Below are 18647 nucleotides of genomic sequence, written 5' to 3'. Positions count from 1 at the left end.
GGTGGTCTGGAGTTGGGACCCGGTCCTATTTGTCTACCCTTTTATATGCATTACTTCAACTTTGATAAACAGTAAGGTTTTTAATATAGACAGTATAGGTACCGTCCCAATTTAGGGTCACCTTGCCGCTGGTGGGACGGCTTGTATACTTTTTTTGATCAAAAATAGTTCACTAAGTACCCTATATTTATTATGCAACTTTGCTTTACATTTATATATAATTATGGTAGGGTATGAGATATATTTTTGTCTTGCTTCTTTTTTGCTAGTGTGAACATGCCTCTGTTTCTTGTATGTCTGCCATCTTAGACCTCGGTTCACATTGTCTGGTTTTTTGACTTGTTTGCATTCTGTGCAATTTAAGGGTGTGGCATGCCCTTTGTTGAGCTGATTGGTATATATGTAGCTTACCACGGGCCTAGGTGGTCTGGAGTTGGGACCCGGTCCTATTTGTCTACCCTTTTATATGCATTACTTCAACTTTGATATACAGTAAGGTTTTTAATATAGGCAGTATAGGTACCGTCCCAATTTAGGGTCACCTTGCCGCTGGTGGGACGGCTTGTATACTTTTTTTGATCAAAAATAGTTCACTAAGTACCCTATATTTATTATGCAATTTTGCTTTACATTTATATATAATTATGGTAGGGTATGAGATATATTTTTGTCTTGCTTCTTTTTTGCTAGTGTGAACATGCCTCTGTTTCTTGTATGTCTGCCATCTTAGACCTCGGTTCACATTGTCTGGTTTTTTGACTTGTTTGCATTCTGTGCAATTTAAGGGTGTGGCATGCCCTTTGTTGAGCTGATTGGTATATATGTAGCTTACCACGGGCCTAGGTGGTCTGGAGTTGGGACCCGGTCCTATTTGTCTACCCTTTTATATGCATTACTTCAACTTTGATATACAGTAAGGTTTTTAATATAGGCAGTATAGGTACCGTCCCAATTTAGGGTCACCTTGCCGCTGGTGGGACGGCTTGTATACTTTTTTTGATCAAAAATAGTTCACTAAGTACCCTATATTTATTATGCAATTTTGCTTTACATTTATATATAATTATGGTAGGGTATGAGATATATTTTTGTCTTGCTTCTTTTTTGCTAGCAATTAAAAAAGAAAGAAACTTTGACGCCCATAAGCCATTATTCATATAGCAGAGTCACTAAAATATGGAATTTAACAAATGCACCTTACCTGATGAATCAACATAAAGACTTAGCTTGGATGATTGTGCAGGAATGTTTACCGACTCGTGATTTCCAGTATAAAAGAAGACTGAGCACTATACAAACCTGCCCGAGGCATCAGTGCAATAATGATGAGACTACTATGCACCTTATTTGGAATTGTGATTTTGCACAGCAAGTGTGGAAAGACTGTGGTGAGCTTTTAAAATTTTTATCTGGTCTTAATTTTTTAAGCCATGAAGTGGTTTTATATGGGATTTTACCAAACATGACGAAAGAAAAAGAGAGAGTTTTATGGTGCACTTTGAGTTGTGTTAAAAGTGCTCTATGGAAGACCAGAAACATATTGTTGTTTAAAAGAGACTATATAGAAGTCAAGGATTGTATAAGACTGGCATTAAGTGAAATTTATATGTACTACCTAATGGATATGAAGAAGCTTGGAAAGAAAAGAGCCCTGAGTATATGGAACTATCACCTATGGAAGATGTTATTTTAAAGCTCTGAAGAAAAGATAAAGACTACGATATTTTAAATATAAACGCAAAATCTGTTCTTATCAGTTTAATATCTGATACGTCCCCTATCTGGGGACCATATATTAAATGGATTTTTAGAACAGGGAGATGGAAAAAGAGCTTGCTCTGTCCACTCCACGCATTGACCTGGTATTGCAGTATCTCCAGGACCGGTGCACCCCTTCTTTAATGCAGTTTCTAAAATCAGAAAGAATTGAATTCAATCTTTTTTGTTCATTTTGCTTGTTTGTCGGATTTTGGGATGGACTCTTTGGCTTTGCTTTTCTTCTCCTCATTGGATTTTTCATGTTCAAAGTTGCAGAAGCCAGATTACAAGCTCATTTTGGTTCAACTTCAGCAACTGTGCATTGCATTGCCATGTAATGTGATGCAATGCTATCTTTCTAGCTCTCCCTTTTTACTTCCTTTTGGATAAACAGACATATTAGGCAAGCATTTTGGAGCTTTCACCTAAATAACTACAGGTGGTGAGATAAGCTGCACAATATAATTGACCTTTCAGTATATTGTTGCACACACACCATCTATTTAGCAAATGCCCTTGTTATCAACAGCAGCCTTTTAAACTCACCTGAGCTAACAGGTATGTGCGCTGGTTACTCTGCTGCGCTTAAAATTTCTTTTTTGGTTTGCTACAATGCCTTTTCTGAAACGTTGTCTCCTTCTGCTGGAACACTGACTTCTTTCATTTAATGCCTGCAGACTATAAAAGAGAACCCAACCCAAAAAGTTTGGTTGATTAGTCTGTGGCATTCTGTTAAACTGTTGCTTATGGCGGTCTCTGTGAGCTTCTCAGCGACATTCAGCCAGCCAGGTATCCTGCCTGCAGTAGATGGAATGTGGCAATGGAACGCTGGCTGCGCGTGTCATAATAGGCTCTGAGCCTTTATATACCTGTGCACAGCAGCAGCCACCTTCAGTCTGCTGCTGGACAGCCAGCAGCAGCAGCAGCAGGAGAGGTATGTAATCAGGAGCCCTCCTGCTAAGGGTAGACAGCTGCTCGTTCCACCCCACCCCCCGCCTTAATTGGTTCTCCTCCCTTCCAACGGTGTTGAGGCGGGTGGGAACAGCAGGGGGTGAAGGTGCTGTGTTTAAAGAGGTGGAGTTATGCAGATCTAAAACGCGTGGATTGCAGCAGCAGAAAGCCGAAAAGTGCAGGCATGTAAGGGATCTAGAGGTTGACAACATGTCTTCTTAACGGGAGTCCAGGAGCTCATCTCCACAAATGGACTTTTCAGGATCCTTGGGTGGCTCCGTAGTTTGAAACCAATTCTGGTTATCGCTTCTCGGCCTTTTGGCTAAGATCAAGTGTAGTATCTGTTCTTATCAGTTTAATATCTGATACGTCCCCTATCTGGGGACCATATATTAAATGGATTTTTAGAACAGGGAGATGGAAAAAGAGCTTGCTCTGTCCACTCCACGCATTGACCTGGTATTGCAGTATCTCCAGGACCGGTGCACCCCTTCTTTAATGCAGTTTCTAAAATCAGAAAGAATTGAATTCAATGTTTTTTGTTCATTTTGCTTGTTTGTCGGATTTTGGGATGGACTCTTTGGCTTTGCTTTTCTTCTCCTCATTGGATTTTTCATGTTCAAAGTTGCAGAAGCCAGATTACAAGCTCATTTTGGTTCAACTTCAGCAACTGTGCATTGCATTGCCATGTAATGTGATGCAATGCTATCTTTCTAGCTCTCCCTTTTTACTTCCTTTTGGATAAACAGACATATTAGGCAAGCATTTTGGAGCTTTCACCTAAATAACTACAGGTGGTGAGATAAGCTGCACAATATAATTGACCTTTCAGTATATTGTTGCACACACACCATCTATTTAGCAAATGCCCTTGTTATCAACAGCAGCCTTTTAAACGCACCTGAGCTAACAGGTATGTGCGCTGGTTACTCTGCTGCGCTTAAAATTTCTTTTTTGGTTTGCTACAATGCCTTTTCTGAAACGTTGTCTCCTTCTGCTGGAACACTGACTTCTTTCATTTAATGCCTGCAGACTATAAAAGAGAACCCAACCCAAAAAGTTTGGTTGATTAGTCTGTGGCATTCTGTTAAACTGTTGCTTATGGCGGTCTCTGTGAGCTTCTCAGCGACATTCAGCCAGCCAGGTATCCTGCCTGCAGTAGATGGAATGTGGCAATGGAACGCTGGCTGCGCGTGTCATAATAGGCTCTGAGCCTTTATATACCTGTGCACAGCAGCAGCCACCTTCAGTCTGCTGCTGGACAGCCAGCAGCAGCAGCAGCAGGAGAGGTATGTAGTCAGGAGCCCTCCTGCTAAGGGTAGACAGCTGCTCGTTCCACCCCACCCCCCGCCTTAATTGGTTCTCCTCCCTTCCAACGGTGTTGAGGCGGGTGGGAACAGCAGGGGGTGAAGGTGCTGTGTTTAAAGAGGTGGAGTTATGCAGATCTAAAACGCGTGGATTGCAGCAGCAGCAAGCCGAAAAGTGCAGGCATGTAAGGGATCTAGAGGTTGACAACATGTCTTCTTAACGGGAGTCCAGGAGCTCATCTCCACAAATGGACTTTTCAGGATCCTTGGGTGGCTCCGTAGTTTGAAACCAATTCTGGTTATCGCTTCTCGGCCTTTTGGCTAAGATCAAGTGTAGTATCTGTTCTTATCAGTTTAATATCTGATACGTCCCCTATCTGGGGACCATATATTAAATGGATTTTTAGAACAGGGAGATGGAAAAAGAGCTTGCTCTGTCCACTCCACGCATTGACCTGGTATTGCAGTATCTCCAGGACCGGTGCACCCCTTCTTTAATGCAGTTTCTAAAATCAGAAAGAATTGAATTCAATGTTTTTTGTTCATTTTGCTTGTTTGTCGGATTTTGGGATGGACTCTTTGGCTTTGCTTTTCTTCTCCTCATTGGATTTTTCATGTTCAAAGTTGCAGAAGCCAGATTACAAGCTCATTTTGGTTCAACTTCAGCAACTGTGCATTGCATTGCCATGTAATGTGATGCAATGCTATCTTTCTAGCTCTCCCTTTTTACTTCCTTTTGGATAAACAGACATATTAGGCAAGCATTTTGGAGCTTTCACCTAAATAACTACAGGTGGTGAGATAAGCTGCACAATATAATTGACCTTTCAGTATATTGTTGCACACACACCATCTATTTAGCAAATGCCCTTGTTATCAACAGCAGCCTTTTAAACGCACCTGAGCTAACAGGTATGTGCGCTGGTTACTCTGCTGCGCTTAAAATTTCTTTTTTGGTTTGCTACAATGCCTTTTCTGAAACGTTGTCTCCTTCTGCTGGAACACTGACTTCTTTCATTTAATGCCTGCAGACTATAAAAGAGAACCCAACCCAAAAAGTTTGGTTGATTAGTCTGTGGCATTCTGTTAAACTGTTGCTTATGGCGGTCTCTGTGAGCTTCTCAGCGACATTCAGCCAGCCAGGTATCCTGCCTGCAGTAGATGGAATGTGGCAATGGAACGCTGGCTGCGCGTGTCATAATAGGCTCTGAGCCTTTATATACCTGTGCACAGCAGCAGCCACCTTCAGTCTGCTGCTGGACAGCCAGCAGCAGCAGCAGCAGGAGAGGTATGTAATCAGGAGCCCTCCTGCTAAGGGTAGACAGCTGCTCGTTCCACCCCACCCCCCGCCTTAATTGGTTCTCCTCCCTTCCAACGGTGTTGAGGCGGGTGGGAACAGCAGGGGGTGAAGGTGCTGTGTTTAAAGAGGTGGAGTTATGCAGATCTAAAACGCGTGGATTGCAGCAGCAGCAAGCCGAAAAGTGCAGGCATGTAAGGGATCTAGAGGTTGACAACATGTCTTCTTAACGGGAGTCCAGGAGCTCATCTCCACAAATGGACTTTTCAGGATCCTTGGGTGGCTCCGTAGTTTGAAACCAATTCTGGTTATCGCTTCTCGGCCTTTTGGCTAAGATCAAGTGTAGTATCTGTTCTTATCAGTTTAATATCTGATACGTCCCCTATCTGGGGACCATATATTAAATGGATTTTTAGAACAGGGAGATGGAAAAAGAGCTTGCTCTGTCCACTCCACGCATTGACCTGGTATTGCAGTATCTCCAGGACCGGTGCACCCCTTCTTTAATGCAGTTTCTAAAATCAGAAAGAATTGAATTCAATGTTTTTTGTTCATTTTGCTTGTTTGTCGGATTTTGGGATGGACTCTTTGGCTTTGCTTTTCTTCTCCTCATTGGATTTTTCATGTTCAAAGTTGCAGAAGCCAGATTACAAGCTCATTTTGGTTCAACTTCAGCAACTGTGCATTGCATTGCCATGTAATGTGATGCAATGCTATCTTTCTAGCTCTCCCTTTTTACTTCCTTTTGGATAAACAGACATATTAGGCAAGCATTTTGGAGCTTTCACCTAAATAACTACAGGTGGTGAGATAAGCTGCACAATATAATTGACCTTTCAGTATATTGTTGCACACACACCATCTATTTAGCAAATGCCCTTGTTATCAACAGCAGCCTTTTAAACGCACCTGAGCTAACAGGTATGTGCGCTGGTTACTCTGCTGCGCTTAAAATTTCTTTTTTGGTTTGCTACAATGCCTTTTCTGAAACGTTGTCTCCTTCTGCTGGAACACTGACTTCTTTCATTTAATGCCTGCAGACTATAAAAGAGAACCCAACCCAAAAAGTTTGGTTGATTAGTCTGTGGCATTCTGTTAAACTGTTGCTTATGGCGGTCTCTGTGAGCTTCTCAGCGACATTCAGCCAGCCAGGTATCCTGCCTGCAGTAGATGGAATGTGGCAATGGAACGCTGGCTGCGCGTGTCATAATAGGCTCTGAGCCTTTATATACCTGTGCACAGCAGCAGCCACCTTCAGTCTGCTGCTGGACAGCCAGCAGCAGCAGCAGGAGAGGTATGTAATCAGGAGCCCTCCTGCTAAGGGTAGACAGCTGCTCGTTCCACCCCACCCCCCGCCTTAATTGGTTCTCCTCCCTTCCAACGGTGCTGAGGCGGGTGGGAACAGCAGGGGGTGAAGGTGCTGTGTTTAAAGAGGTGGAGTTATGCAGATCTAAAACGCGTGGATTGCAGCAGCAGCAAGCCGAAAAGTGCAGGCATGAAAGGGATCTAGAGGTTGACAACATGTCTTCTTAACGGGAGTCCAGGAGCTCATCTCCACAAATGGACTTTTCAGGATCCTTGGGTGGCTCCGTAGTTTGAAACCAATTCTGGTTATCGCTTCTCGGCCTTTTGGCTGCGATCTGTAGTGGGTTGCGTCATTTGGCCAAGGTGATCTAGGTGGATCTTTGCACTCGGCCTTCTGGATCTTGGTCCAGCTGCTGCTATTGGGTGTGGAGCAAAGTCTAGATTTGCCTTTTCTTCCTGGAGGACGGTTCTTTTTCGTGGTGTGGAGGTCGGTAGGACGAAGAGGATTGAAATCCGGGTGGAGCTGCGATCTGCTGTGTCGTTTTTTTTCCTGATCATCTGTGGAAAAAGAAGGAGGAAAAGAATATGGAATCGAAGAGGCCATTTGGAGGTAGGAGGGAAAATCGGGAGAACAATTCCAATGACTATTTTTCAGAGGATTATCCTTTGAAGGATACACTCCGTTTGTTGGTGGCTCCTGGTTATCGGCAGGAAAAGGATTCCGAGTTTATCTTCAGAGAGATTTGTAAATTTCTGAAGATTGAAAAGGAGGAACTTTTTTGTTTTCAATCCTTTTTTTCGAGAGGGATATATGATTTAACTTTAATGGGGAACTCTCAGTGTGAAAGAGCCTATACTCTCTATGAAGTTAATAGGGAGAACGAGCTTTTTGTTGGAGTGAGAGTGATTCCCTCCTTTCAGTTCTCCATGAAACTGCTAACAATACATTTGTTCAGTCCATTTGTTACTGATAGTGAAGTAATAAACTATCTAAGTGCATATTGTGAGAAAGTTATCCCAAGAAAACGTGGGGAAACTAGGTTCGGAGTGTGGAACGGAAAAAGGGTTTTTCTGGTAGCCTTCAAGAAGGACCCAGAAGAAGAAGGTGGGGTACTTAGACCACCACCAAATGTCTATGTTAATCGTAGCCGTGGATATCTGTTTTTTTCGGGTATGCCTAATTACTGTTATGGGTGCCGTAAATATGGACATTTGGATATTGTGTGCAAAAAGTGTTGTAGGTGTCCCGGTTCAGCTCATCAGGAGGATGCATGTCCAAATAAGAAGAAAGGAGGCGAGGAGGAGATGGATACTTCATCAGAACATCGGCAGAATGAAGCCGAGGATGGTGAGGAAGCAAGTGAAAAGAGAACTGATGAGCAGGAAATGGAGGAGGTGAGAAAAGTAAAGAAGAAGAAAACACCGGAAGAAGAGAAGAGAAAGAAAGAAGAGAGAGGGAGGAGGTCGGAGGAGGATGAGAAAAGAAAGATGGAAGAAAGGAAGAAGGAGAAGGAGTTAGAAGAAGATAAGAACAGAGAAGAGCAGAAGAAAGAAGGTCGGGAGAAGGAAGAGCAGAAGAAAGAAGAAAAGAAGAAAGAAGAAAAGAAGAATGAAGAACGGAGGATTGAAGAATTGAAGTCTGTGCTGGTGGGTGTGGGACAATTAATGCAGAAAGTCCCTCCACCAAGCAAAGAGAGTAATATAAAAGAACAAGGGGGTGAAGTAAAAAAGGGAGGCGCAGGGGGAAAGGTGGTGGTAGTGAAAAGTCAAAGCCTGCCTGTAATAGGGCCTTCCCCTAGGGAGATTTTATCTCAGAGTATACCCTGTGGTCAGGAAAGGATGGATTCATCAAAAATTTTGAAAAGAAGTGTAGATGATAAAGAGCGTGGTGTAGGGCCATGTGTAGTAAAAGTATTTGCTTGTGAAAAGGATTTTGACATTTCCAGTACATCAGAGTCGGAAGGGCTGAGTATCGATGAAAGTGCTTTGCAATCCGATGAGGGCGGGGGAGATAGCCCGGTGCCAGTCACTAAAAGATGATCAGGGCGGCTTCCCTGAATGTTCAGGGTTTCAATGACTTATATAAAAGAACTGTGATTTATGACTATTTTAATAATGAAAATTTTGATTTTGTATTTCTTCAAGAATGTAATTTGTCAAAGAAGTTAAATTATGATTTTTTACGGGGTATATGGAAGGGTAATTTATGTTTTTCAGGCGGGAATGAATTCAGAAGTGATGGGGTTGGTTTTATATGTTCCAGGGAATGGGAGATTACCAACTACGAAGAAATATACCCTGGTAGGATTCTAAGAGTGGATGTAGAAAGGAATGGGAAGAAATATAGATGTTTTAATATTTATGCCAATACAGAAAAAGTTTTAAGGTTACATTTGTTTGAAATTTTGCAGCTTTTTATCCCAGGTGTAGTTCCAGTAATTTTAGGGGGAGATTTTAATTGTCAACTAAATAATGTAAAAGATGGTTCGGTTTCTTGTCTCAAGGGTATTTTATCTTCTTTTAACCTAAAAGATGCTTGGTGGTTGGACGGGCAGAAGAAGGAGTATGAAATTACTTGGGAAGGAAGAGGTTGTTCCTCGAGAATAGATTATTTGTTTATATCCAAGGATTTTACTTGTTCTAATTTTAAAACGCATAAAGCACCTTTTTCTGATCATAGAATAATTGAATGTACACTGATGGTAGAGGCGGATGAGGGAAAAAGGCCGTCTCATTGGAAACTGAATGTATCATTGTTACAGCATAAGGAGGTAAGGGAGGATTTTAAATCTTTCTTTGAGAAACTGAAATTAGAAAAGAAATGTTTTGACTCTACTTTTAAATGGTGGGACTACATGAAAAAGGAAGTTAAATTATTCTTTATGGAAGTAGGCAAGAGGAAAGCTGCGGATAAGCGACAGTCATACAATAACCTTAATGCAAATCTACAGTGTCTGTATCAGTTTAGGAATAATGGAGTTAATGTGGAGGAGGAAATTATGGTGACGAAGGAAAAAATTCAAAAATGTCTGAGAGAAAAAGGAAAAGAAATTATCTTTAATTCTCGTGTGAAGGTGTTGGAGGAAGACGAGAAATGTACTAAATTCTTTTTTAAAAAAATCTGTGAGAAAAAGGCCTTTATGGGGGTTTTAGAGGGGGAAAGGAGTTTGGAGGGGAAAAAGATGAAAGTGAAAGAATTTTATGATAACCTGTTTTCAGCAAAAAATACAGATAGGTCTTTGAAGGAGCATTTTTTAGGAGGGTTGGATAAGTGTTTTACTAAGGAAAATAAATTATTATTATCAGAGGGTATTTCAAAAGAAGAAGTTTTTAATACAGTTAATACATTGCAAAACGGTAAGACACCAGGGTCGGATGGGTTACCCATTGAGTTTTATAAAATATTATGGGATATTGTGGGGAATGAATTTTATGAAATGTTTTTAAAAGTTGAGTCTTTATGTCGTGTCCCGGAGTCATGGTTGGAGGGGGTAATTGTTTTATTATACAAAAGAGGTGATAGAGAATTGCTAAAAAACTGGAGACCGATTACTCTTTTAAATACAGATTATAAAGTTTATGCGAAGCTGTTGGCAAATAGATTAAAGAAAGTGGTGAGTTCGGTGATAGATATAGACCAAACGTGTGCAGTTCCAACGCGGAAGATCAGTGACTCGTTGATTTTAATTAGAGACATAATATGGGATGTTTCCGATAGAAGACAGAAGATGGCGTTAATTACTCTGGATTTTGAAAAGGCTTATGATAGAGTCGCCCATGATTTTTTATTCGATGTTTTAAGGAGAATGGGTTGCCCGGATGATTTTAGTAAACGTATTAAATCCTTGTATCAAGCATGTTTTAGTAAAGTATCTGTAAATGGGTTTTTATCTGGAAGTGTAAAGATTAATTGTGGGGTGAAACAGGGATGCCCCTTATCCCCTATTCTTTTTATCTGTGCGATTGAGCCTCTTTTAACTGCTTTTAGGAAAGACAAAGTGATTAATGTTTTTTTTATTCCTGGGAGTTGGGGAGAGCAGGTTAAAGTGGTGGCTTTTATGGATGATGTGACTGTTTTTGTAAAAGATTTAAGAAGTATGAATAGGGTTTTAAGAACGGTTGAATGGTTTGGGGCGGCATCAGGTTTTAAGATCAATTTGGAGAAATCTGGTGTTTTAACGATGGGCGGTTTTATCTTAGAATCCGATTGTAAATTATTGAGAGTCTTTGAAGCAAAGATTTTAGGCATCTATTTTTCGGAAGAGTGTGGAAATGTAAAAAATTGGGAATCACTGTTGGAGAGGGTTAGGAAAAAGGTGTCTTTTTGGAATCTGAGAGAGCTAACGTTGGAAGGGAAGATTTTAATTATCAAGCAGGTTTTACTCCCAATGATTTTATATGTTGCAACCATTTTTATTCCACCTGTCAATGCGATGAAAAAAATTATTAAAGTATGTTTTAATTTTTTATGGAGATCAAAAATGGAAAGGGTTAAGCGCGAAGAATTGTATAAGCCAAAAAAGAAAGGTGGTAAAGGTTATCCTGATATCAAAGCCTTTTTATATGCAAAGTATATGGCAAACTGCATAAATATTTTATTAGGGTCAGAATCGAAGCTTAAAGCCTTTTCTATTTATAATTTGGGTTTCTATATAAGAAAATATAAGTGGGTGGACATGAGATTGAATAGACCTTATAGATTTTTACCCCCAAGTAACTATGTTGTGCTGGAAAAGATTTTGAGAGATTATGATCTAAAAGGTTTTGATCTTAAGGTACTGAGGTGTCATAAAAAGATATTACAAGTCTTGGAAGGAAGGTTAAACACTAGTCCAGTGGAGCACTTTATGCCAAAGATAGTGGACAGGATTTGGCTGAATGTAAACTATGTGTTCTTATCAAATGAACATAAAGATTTGTTATGGTGTATAATAAAGGATTGCTTACCGACACGAGAATTTCAGCATAGACGTGGTCTTGTTCGTTTTGAAAAATGTCCAAGACAGAGATGTGGAGGTAGTGAGACTCCTATGCACGTATTCTGGAATTGCGAGTTTGCACAAAAAGTCTGGAGGAAAATGTGCAATCTGATTAAAGCTGTGAGTAATGTTAATTTTTTAGATTTTAACAGGGTGTTCTATGGGATGGGTGTAAAGGAAGAAGATTTTAAGGTGGTGTGGGTGATTATAACATGTGTAAAGATGGCAATTTGGAAGGTGAGAAACATTTTGATTTTTAAACATAATGAAGTGTCTGTTGAACAGTGTATTAAGTTGTGTCTAAGTTATTTATTTATGTATTTTTGGAAGGACAAAATGGTTTTGGGCATAAGAAAAGCAGATGTATTGTGGAAGCAAAATGAATGGAATATACTTACTGTGTAGCCTTTGTTGTCATTGAAAATCTTTTTCTGGAAAAATACAAATATTAATTACAGGAAAAAAAAAAAAAAAAAAGTTAAAAAGAAAGTTAAGAAAAAGGAAAGAAGGAAATATATATGTATATATATATATATATATATATATAAAAAAAAAAAAAAAAAAAAAAACACGATGATGGATTTGAGTCTTGGTTTTTGCTTTTAAAGATGTAAGACTTTGTAATCTGAGTGTAAAAAAAAAAAAAAAGAAAATCTGTTCTTATCAGTTTAATATCTGATACGTCCCCTATCTGGGGACCATATATTAAATGGATTTTTAGAACAGGGAGATGGAAAAAGAGCTTGCTCTGTCCACTCCACGCATTGACCTGGTATTGCAGTATCTCCAGGACCGGTGCACCCCTTCTTTAATGCAGTTTCTAAAATCAGAAAGAATTGAATTCAATGTTTTTTGTTCATTTTGCTTGTTTGTCGGATTTTGGGATGGACTCTTTGGCTTTGCTTTTCTTCTCCTCATTGGATTTTTCATGTTCAAAGTTGCAGAAGCCAGATTACAAGCTCATTTTGGTTCAACTTCAGCAACTGTGCATTGCATTGCCATGTAATGTGATGCAATGCTATCTTTCTAGCTCTCCCTTTTTACTTCCTTTTGGATAAACAGACATATTAGGCAAGCATTTTGGAGCTTTCACCTAAATAACTACAGGTGGTGAGATAAGCTGCACAATATAATTGACCTTTCAGTATATTGTTGCACACACACCATCTATTTAGCAAATGCCCTTGTTATCAACAGCAGCCTTTTAAACTCACCTGAGCTAACAGGTATGTGCGCTGGTTACTCTGCTGCGCTTAAAATTTCTTTTTTGGTTTGCTACAATGCCTTTTCTGAAACGTTGTCTCCTTCTGCTGGAACACTGACTTCTTTCATTTAATGCCTGCAGACTATAAAAGAGAACCCAACCCAAAAAGTTTGGTTGATTAGTCTGTGGCATTCTGTTAAACTGTTGCTTATGGCGGTCTCTGTGAGCTTCTCAGCGACATTCAGCCAGCCAGGTATCCTGCCTGCAGTAGATGGAATGTGGCAATGGAACGCTGGCTGCGCGTGTCATAATAGGCTCTGAGCCTTTATATACCTGTGCACAGCAGCAGCCACCTTCAGTCTGCTGCTGGACAGCCAGCAGCAGCAGCAGCAGGAGAGGTATGTAATCAGGAGCCCTCCTGCTAAGGGTAGACAGCTGCTCGTTCCACCCCACCCCCCGCCTTAATTGGTTCTCCTCCCTTCCAACGGTGTTGAGGCGGGTGGGAACAGCAGGGGGTGAAGGTGCAGTGTTTAAAGAGGTGGAGTTATGCAGATCTAAAACGCGTGGATTGCAGCAGCAGCAAGCCGAAAAGTGCAGGCATGTAAGGGATCTAGAGGTTGACAACATGTCTTCTTAACGGGAGTCCAGGAGCTCATCTCCACAAATGGACTTTTCAGGATCCTTGGGTGGCTCCGTAGTTTGAAACCAATTCTGGTTATCGCTTCTCGGCCTTTTGGCTAAGATCAAGTGTAGTATCTGTTCTTATCAGTTTAATATCTGATACGTCCCCTATCTGGGGACCATATATTAAATGGATTTTTAGAACAGGGAGATGGTAAAAGAGCTTGCTCTGTCCACTCCACGCATTGACCTGGTATTGCAGTATCTCCAGGACCGGTGCACCCCTTCTTTAATGCAGTTTCTAAAATCAGAAAGAATTGAATTCAATGTTTTTTGTTCATTTTGCTTGTTTGTCGGATTTTGGGATGGACTCTTTGGCTTTGCTTTTCTTCTCCTCATTGGATTTTTCATGTTCAAAGTTGCAGAAGCCAGATTACAAGCTCATTTTGGTTCAACTTCAGCAACTGTGCATTGCATTGCCATGTAATGTGATGCAATGCTATCTTTCTAGCTCTCCCTTTTTACTTCCTTTTGGATAAACAGACATATTAGGCAAGCATTTTGGAGCTTTCACCTAAATAACTACAGGTGGTGAGATAAGCTGCACAATATAATTGACCTTTCAGTATATTGTTGCACACACACCATCTATTTAGCAAATGCCCTTGTTATCAACAGCAGCCTTTTAAACTCACCTGAGCTAACAGGTATGTGCGCTGGTTACTCTGCTGCGCTTAAAATTTCTTTTTTGGTTTGCTACAATGCCTTTTCTGAAACGTTGTCTCCTTCTGCTGGAACACTGACTTCTTTCATTTAATGCCTGCAGACTATAAAAGAGAACCCAACCCAAAAAGTTTGGTTGATTAGTCTGTGGCATTCTGTTAAACTGTTGCTTATGGCGGTCTCTGTGAGCTTCTCAGCGACATTCAGCCAGCCAGGTATCCTGCCTGCAGTAGATGGAATGTGGCAATGGAACGCTGGCTGCGCGTGTCATAATAGGCTCTGAGCCTTTATATACCTGTGCACAGCAGCAGCCACCTTCAGTCTGCTGCTGGACAGCCAGCAGCAGCAGCAGCAGGAGAGGTATGTAATCAGGAGCCCTCCTGCTAAGGGTAGACAGCTGCTCGTTCCACCCCACCCCCCGCCTTAATTGGTTCTCCTCCCTTCCAACGGTGTTGAGGCGGGTGGGAACAGCAGGGGGTGAAGGTGCTGTGTTTAAAGAGGTGGAGTTATGCAGATCTAAAACGCGTGGATTGCAGCAGCAGCAAGCCGAAAAGTGCAGGCATGTAAGGGATCTAGAGGTTGACAACATGTCTTCTTAACGGGAGTCCAGGAGCTCATCTCCACAAATGGACTTTTCAGGATCCTTGGGTGGCTCCGTAGTTTGAAACCAATTCTGGTTATCGCTTCTCGGCCTTTTGGCTAAGATCAAGTGTAGTATCTGTTCTTATCAGTTTAATATCTGATACGTCCCCTATCTGGGGACCATATATTAAATGGATTTTTAGAACAGGGAGATGGAAAAAGAGCTTGCTCTGTCCACTCCACGCATTGACCTGGTATTGCAGTATCTCCAGGACCGGTGCACCCCTTCTTTAATGCAGTTTCTAAAATCAGAAAGAATTGAATTCAATCTTTTTTGTTCATTTTGCTTGTTTGTCGGATTTTGGGATGGACTCTTTGGCTTTGCTTTTCTTCTCCTCATTGGATTTTTCATGTTCAAAGTTGCAGAAGCCAGATTACAAGCTCATTTTGGTTCAACTTCAGCAACTGTGCATTGCATTGCCATGTAATGTGATGCAATGCTATCTTTCTAGCTCTCCCTTTTTACTTCCTTTTGGATAAACAGACATATTAGGCAAGCATTTTGGAGCTTTCACCTAAATAACTACAGGTGGTGAGATAAGCTGCACAATATAATTGACCTTTCAGTATATTGTTGCACACACACCATCTATTTAGCAAATGCCCTTGTTATCAACAGCAGCCTTTTAAACTCACCTGAGCTAACAGGTATGTGCGCTGGTTACTCTGCTGCGCTTAAAATTTCTTTTTTGGTTTGCTACAATGCCTTTTCTGAAACGTTGTCTCCTTCTGCTGGAACACTGACTTCTTTCATTTAATGCCTGCAGACTATAAAAGAGAACCCAACCCAAAAAGTTTGGTTGATTAGTCTGTGGCATTCTGTTAAACTGTTGCTTATGGCGGTCTCTGTGAGCTTCTCAGCGACATTCAGCCAGCCAGGTATCCTGCCTGCAGTAGATGGAATGTGGCAATGGAACGCTGGCTGCGCGTGTCATAATAGGCTCTGAGCCTTTATATACCTGTGCACAGCAGCAGCCACCTTCAGTCTGCTGCTGGACAGCCAGCAGCAGCAGCAGCAGGAGAGGTATGTAATCAGGAGCCCTCCTGCTAAGGGTAGACAGCTGCTCGTTCCACCCCACCCCCCGCCTTAATTGGTTCTCCTCCCTTCCAACGGTGTTGAGGCGGGTGGGAACAGCAGGGGGTGAAGGTGCTGTGTTTAAAGAGGTGGAGTTATGCAGATCTAAAACGCGTGGATTGCAGCAGCAGCAAGCCGAAAAGTGCAGGCATGTAAGGGATCTAGAGGTTGACAACATGTCTTCTTAACGGGAGTCCAGGAGCTCATCTCCACAAATGGACTTTTCAGGATCCTTGGGTGGCTCCGTAGTTTGAAACCAATTCTGGTTATCGCTTCTCGGCCTTTTGGCTAAGATCAAGTGTAGTATCTGTTCTTATCAGTTTAATATCTGATACGTCCCCTATCTGGGGACCATATATTAAATGGATTTTTAGAACAGGGAGATGGAAAAAGAGCTTGCTCTGTCCACTCCACGCATTGACCTGGTATTGCAGTATCTCCAGGACCGGTGCACCCCTTCTTTAATGCAGTTTCTAAAATCAGAAAGAATTGAATTCAATGTTTTTTGTTCATTTTGCTTGTTTGTCGGATTTTGGGATGGACTCTTTGGCTTTGCTTTTCTTCTCCTCATTGGATTTTTCATGTTCAAAGTTGCAGAAGCCAGATTACAAGCTCATTTTGGTTCAACTTCAGCAACTGTGCATTGCATTGCCATGTAATGTGATGCAATGCTATCTTTCTAGCTCTCCCTTTTTACTTCCTTTTGGATAAACAGACATATTAGGCAAGCATTTTGGAGCTTTCACCTAAATAACTACAGGTGGTGAGATAAGCTGCACAATATAATTGACCTTTCAGTATATTGTTGCACACACACCATCTATTTAGCAAATGCCCTTGTTATCAACAGCAGCCTTTTAAACTCACCTGAGCTAACAGGTATGTGCGCTGGTTACTCTGCTGCGCTTAAAATTTCTTTTTTGGTTTGCTACAATGCCTTTTCTGAAACGTTGTCTCCTTCTGCTGGAACACTGACTTCTTTCATTTAATGCCTGCAGACTATAAAAGAGAACCCAACCCAAAAAGTTTGGTTGATTAGTCTGTGGCATTCTGTTAAACTGTTGCTTATGGCGGTCTCTGTGAGCTTCTCAGCGACATTCAGCCAGCCAGGTATCCTGCCTGCAGTAGATGGAATGTGGCAATGGAACGCTGGCTGCGCGTGTCATAATAGGCTCTGAGCCTTTATATACCTGTGCACAGCAGCAGCCACCTTCAGTCTGCTGCTGGACAGCCAGCAGCAGCAGCAGCAGGAGAGGTATGTAATCAGGAGCCCTCCTGCTAAGGGTAGACAGCTGCTCGTTCCACCCCACCCCCCGCCTTAATTGGTTCTCCTCCCTTCCAACGGTGTTGAGGCGGGTGGGAACAGCAGGGGGTGAAGGTGCTGTGTTTAAAGAGGTGGAGTTATGCAGATCTAAAACGCGTGGATTGCAGCAGCAGCAAGCCGAAAAGTGCAGGCATGTAAGGGATCTAGAGGTTGACAACATGTCTTCTTAACGGGAGTCCAGGAGCTCATCTCCACAAATGGACTTTTCAGGATCCTTGGGTGGCTCCGTAGTTTGAAACCAATTCTGGTTATCGCTTCTCGGCCTTTTGGCTAAGATCAAGTGTAGTATCTGTTCTTATCAGTTTAATATCTGATACGTCCCCTATCTGGGGACCATATATTAAATGGATTTTTAGAACAGGGAGATGGAAAAAGAGCTTGCTCTGTCCACTCCACGCATTGACCTGGTATTGCAGTATCTCCAGGACCGGTGCACCCCTTCTTTAATGCAGTTTCTAAAATCAGAAAGAATTGAATTCAATGTTTTTTGTTCATTTTGCTTGTTTGTCGGATTTTGGGATGGACTCTTTGGCTTTGCTTTTCTTCTCCTCATTGGATTTTTCATGTTCAAAGTTGCAGAAGCCAGATTACAAGCTCATTTTGGTTCAACTTCAGCAACTGTGCATTGCATTGCCATGTAATGTGATGCAATGCTATCTTTCTAGCTCTCCCTTTTTACTTACTTTTGGATAAACAGACATATTAGGCAAGCATTTTGGAGCTTTCACCTAAATAACTACAGGTGGTGAGATAAGCTGCACAATATAATTGACCTTTCAGTATATTGTTGCACACACACCATCTATTTAGCAAATGCCCTTGTTATCAACAGCAGCCTTTTAAACTCACCTGAGCTAACAGGTATGTGCGCTGGTTACTCTGCTGCGCTTAAAATTTCTTTTTTGGTTTGCTACAATGCCTTTTCTGAAACGTTGTCTCCTTCTGCTGGAACACTGACTTCTTTGATTTAATGCCTGCAGACTATAAAAGAGAACCCAACCCAAAAAGTTTGGTTGATTAGTCTGTGGCATTCTGTTAAACTGTTGCTTATGGCGGTCTCTGTGAGCTTCTCAGCGACATTCAGCCAGCCAGGTATCCTGCCTGCAGTAGATGGAATGTGGCAATGGAACGCTGGCTGCGCGTGTCATAATAGGCTCTGAGCCTTTATATACCTGTGCACAGCAGCAGCCACCTTCAGTCTGCTGCTGGACAGCCAGCAGCAGCAGCAGCAGGAGAGGTATGTAATCAGGAGCCCTCCTGCTAAGGGTAGACAGCTGCTCGTTCCACCCCACCCCCCGCCTTAATTGGTTCTCCTCCCTTCCAACGGTGTTGAGGCGGGTGGGAACAGCAGGGGGTGAAGGTGCTGTGTTTAAAGAGGTGGAGTTATGCAGATCTAAAACGCGTGGATTGCAGCAGCAGCAAGCCGAAAAGTGCAGGCATGTAAGGGATCTAGAGGTTGAC

General features: G+C 41.8%; 7 non-coding genes and 2 pseudogenes across 7 annotated transcripts; all 9 read left to right on the top strand.

The window, feature by feature from the left end:
• The first annotated feature begins 1720 nt into the window (after positions 1 to 1720).
• On the top strand, positions 1721 to 1896 carry LOC141236338 (U2 spliceosomal RNA; annotated as a pseudogene).
• Positions 1897 to 3011: 1115 nt separating this feature from the next.
• Positions 3012 to 3202, top strand: LOC141236050 (U2 spliceosomal RNA). The gene has a single exon (XR_012301746.1). It is a non-coding gene; the product is annotated as a U2 spliceosomal RNA (small nuclear RNA).
• Positions 3203 to 4317: 1115 nt separating this feature from the next.
• On the top strand, positions 4318 to 4508 carry LOC141236049 (U2 spliceosomal RNA). Its single transcript, XR_012301745.1, has one exon. It is a non-coding gene; the product is annotated as a U2 spliceosomal RNA (small nuclear RNA).
• Positions 4509 to 5623: 1115 nt separating this feature from the next.
• Positions 5624 to 5814, top strand: LOC141236048 (U2 spliceosomal RNA). Its single transcript, XR_012301744.1, has one exon. It is a non-coding gene; the product is annotated as a U2 spliceosomal RNA (small nuclear RNA).
• Positions 5815 to 12192: 6378 nt separating this feature from the next.
• Positions 12193 to 12403, top strand: LOC141236345 (U2 spliceosomal RNA; annotated as a pseudogene).
• A 1115-nt stretch (positions 12404 to 13518) lies between these two features.
• On the top strand, positions 13519 to 13709 carry LOC141236239 (U2 spliceosomal RNA). Its single transcript, XR_012301933.1, has one exon. It is a non-coding gene; the product is annotated as a U2 spliceosomal RNA (small nuclear RNA).
• A 1115-nt stretch (positions 13710 to 14824) lies between these two features.
• LOC141236047 (U2 spliceosomal RNA) lies at positions 14825 to 15015 on the top strand. The gene has a single exon (XR_012301743.1). It is a non-coding gene; the product is annotated as a U2 spliceosomal RNA (small nuclear RNA).
• Positions 15016 to 16130: 1115 nt separating this feature from the next.
• On the top strand, positions 16131 to 16321 carry LOC141236045 (U2 spliceosomal RNA). The gene has a single exon (XR_012301741.1). It is a non-coding gene; the product is annotated as a U2 spliceosomal RNA (small nuclear RNA).
• Positions 16322 to 17436: 1115 nt separating this feature from the next.
• LOC141236044 (U2 spliceosomal RNA) lies at positions 17437 to 17627 on the top strand. The gene has a single exon (XR_012301740.1). It is a non-coding gene; the product is annotated as a U2 spliceosomal RNA (small nuclear RNA).
• Positions 17628 to 18647: the final 1020 nt, after the last annotated feature.

The sequence above is a fragment of the Phyllobates terribilis genome, unplaced genomic scaffold, assembly GCF_046119375.1.
Source record: "Phyllobates terribilis strain yellow unplaced genomic scaffold, ASM4611937v1 Scaffold_693__1_contigs__length_808095, whole genome shotgun sequence".
Lineage (NCBI taxonomy): Eukaryota > Metazoa > Chordata > Amphibia > Anura > Dendrobatidae > Phyllobates > Phyllobates terribilis.
Note: the sequence above shows the minus strand (reverse complement) of the source record. Positions and strands in the feature narration are given on the sequence as shown.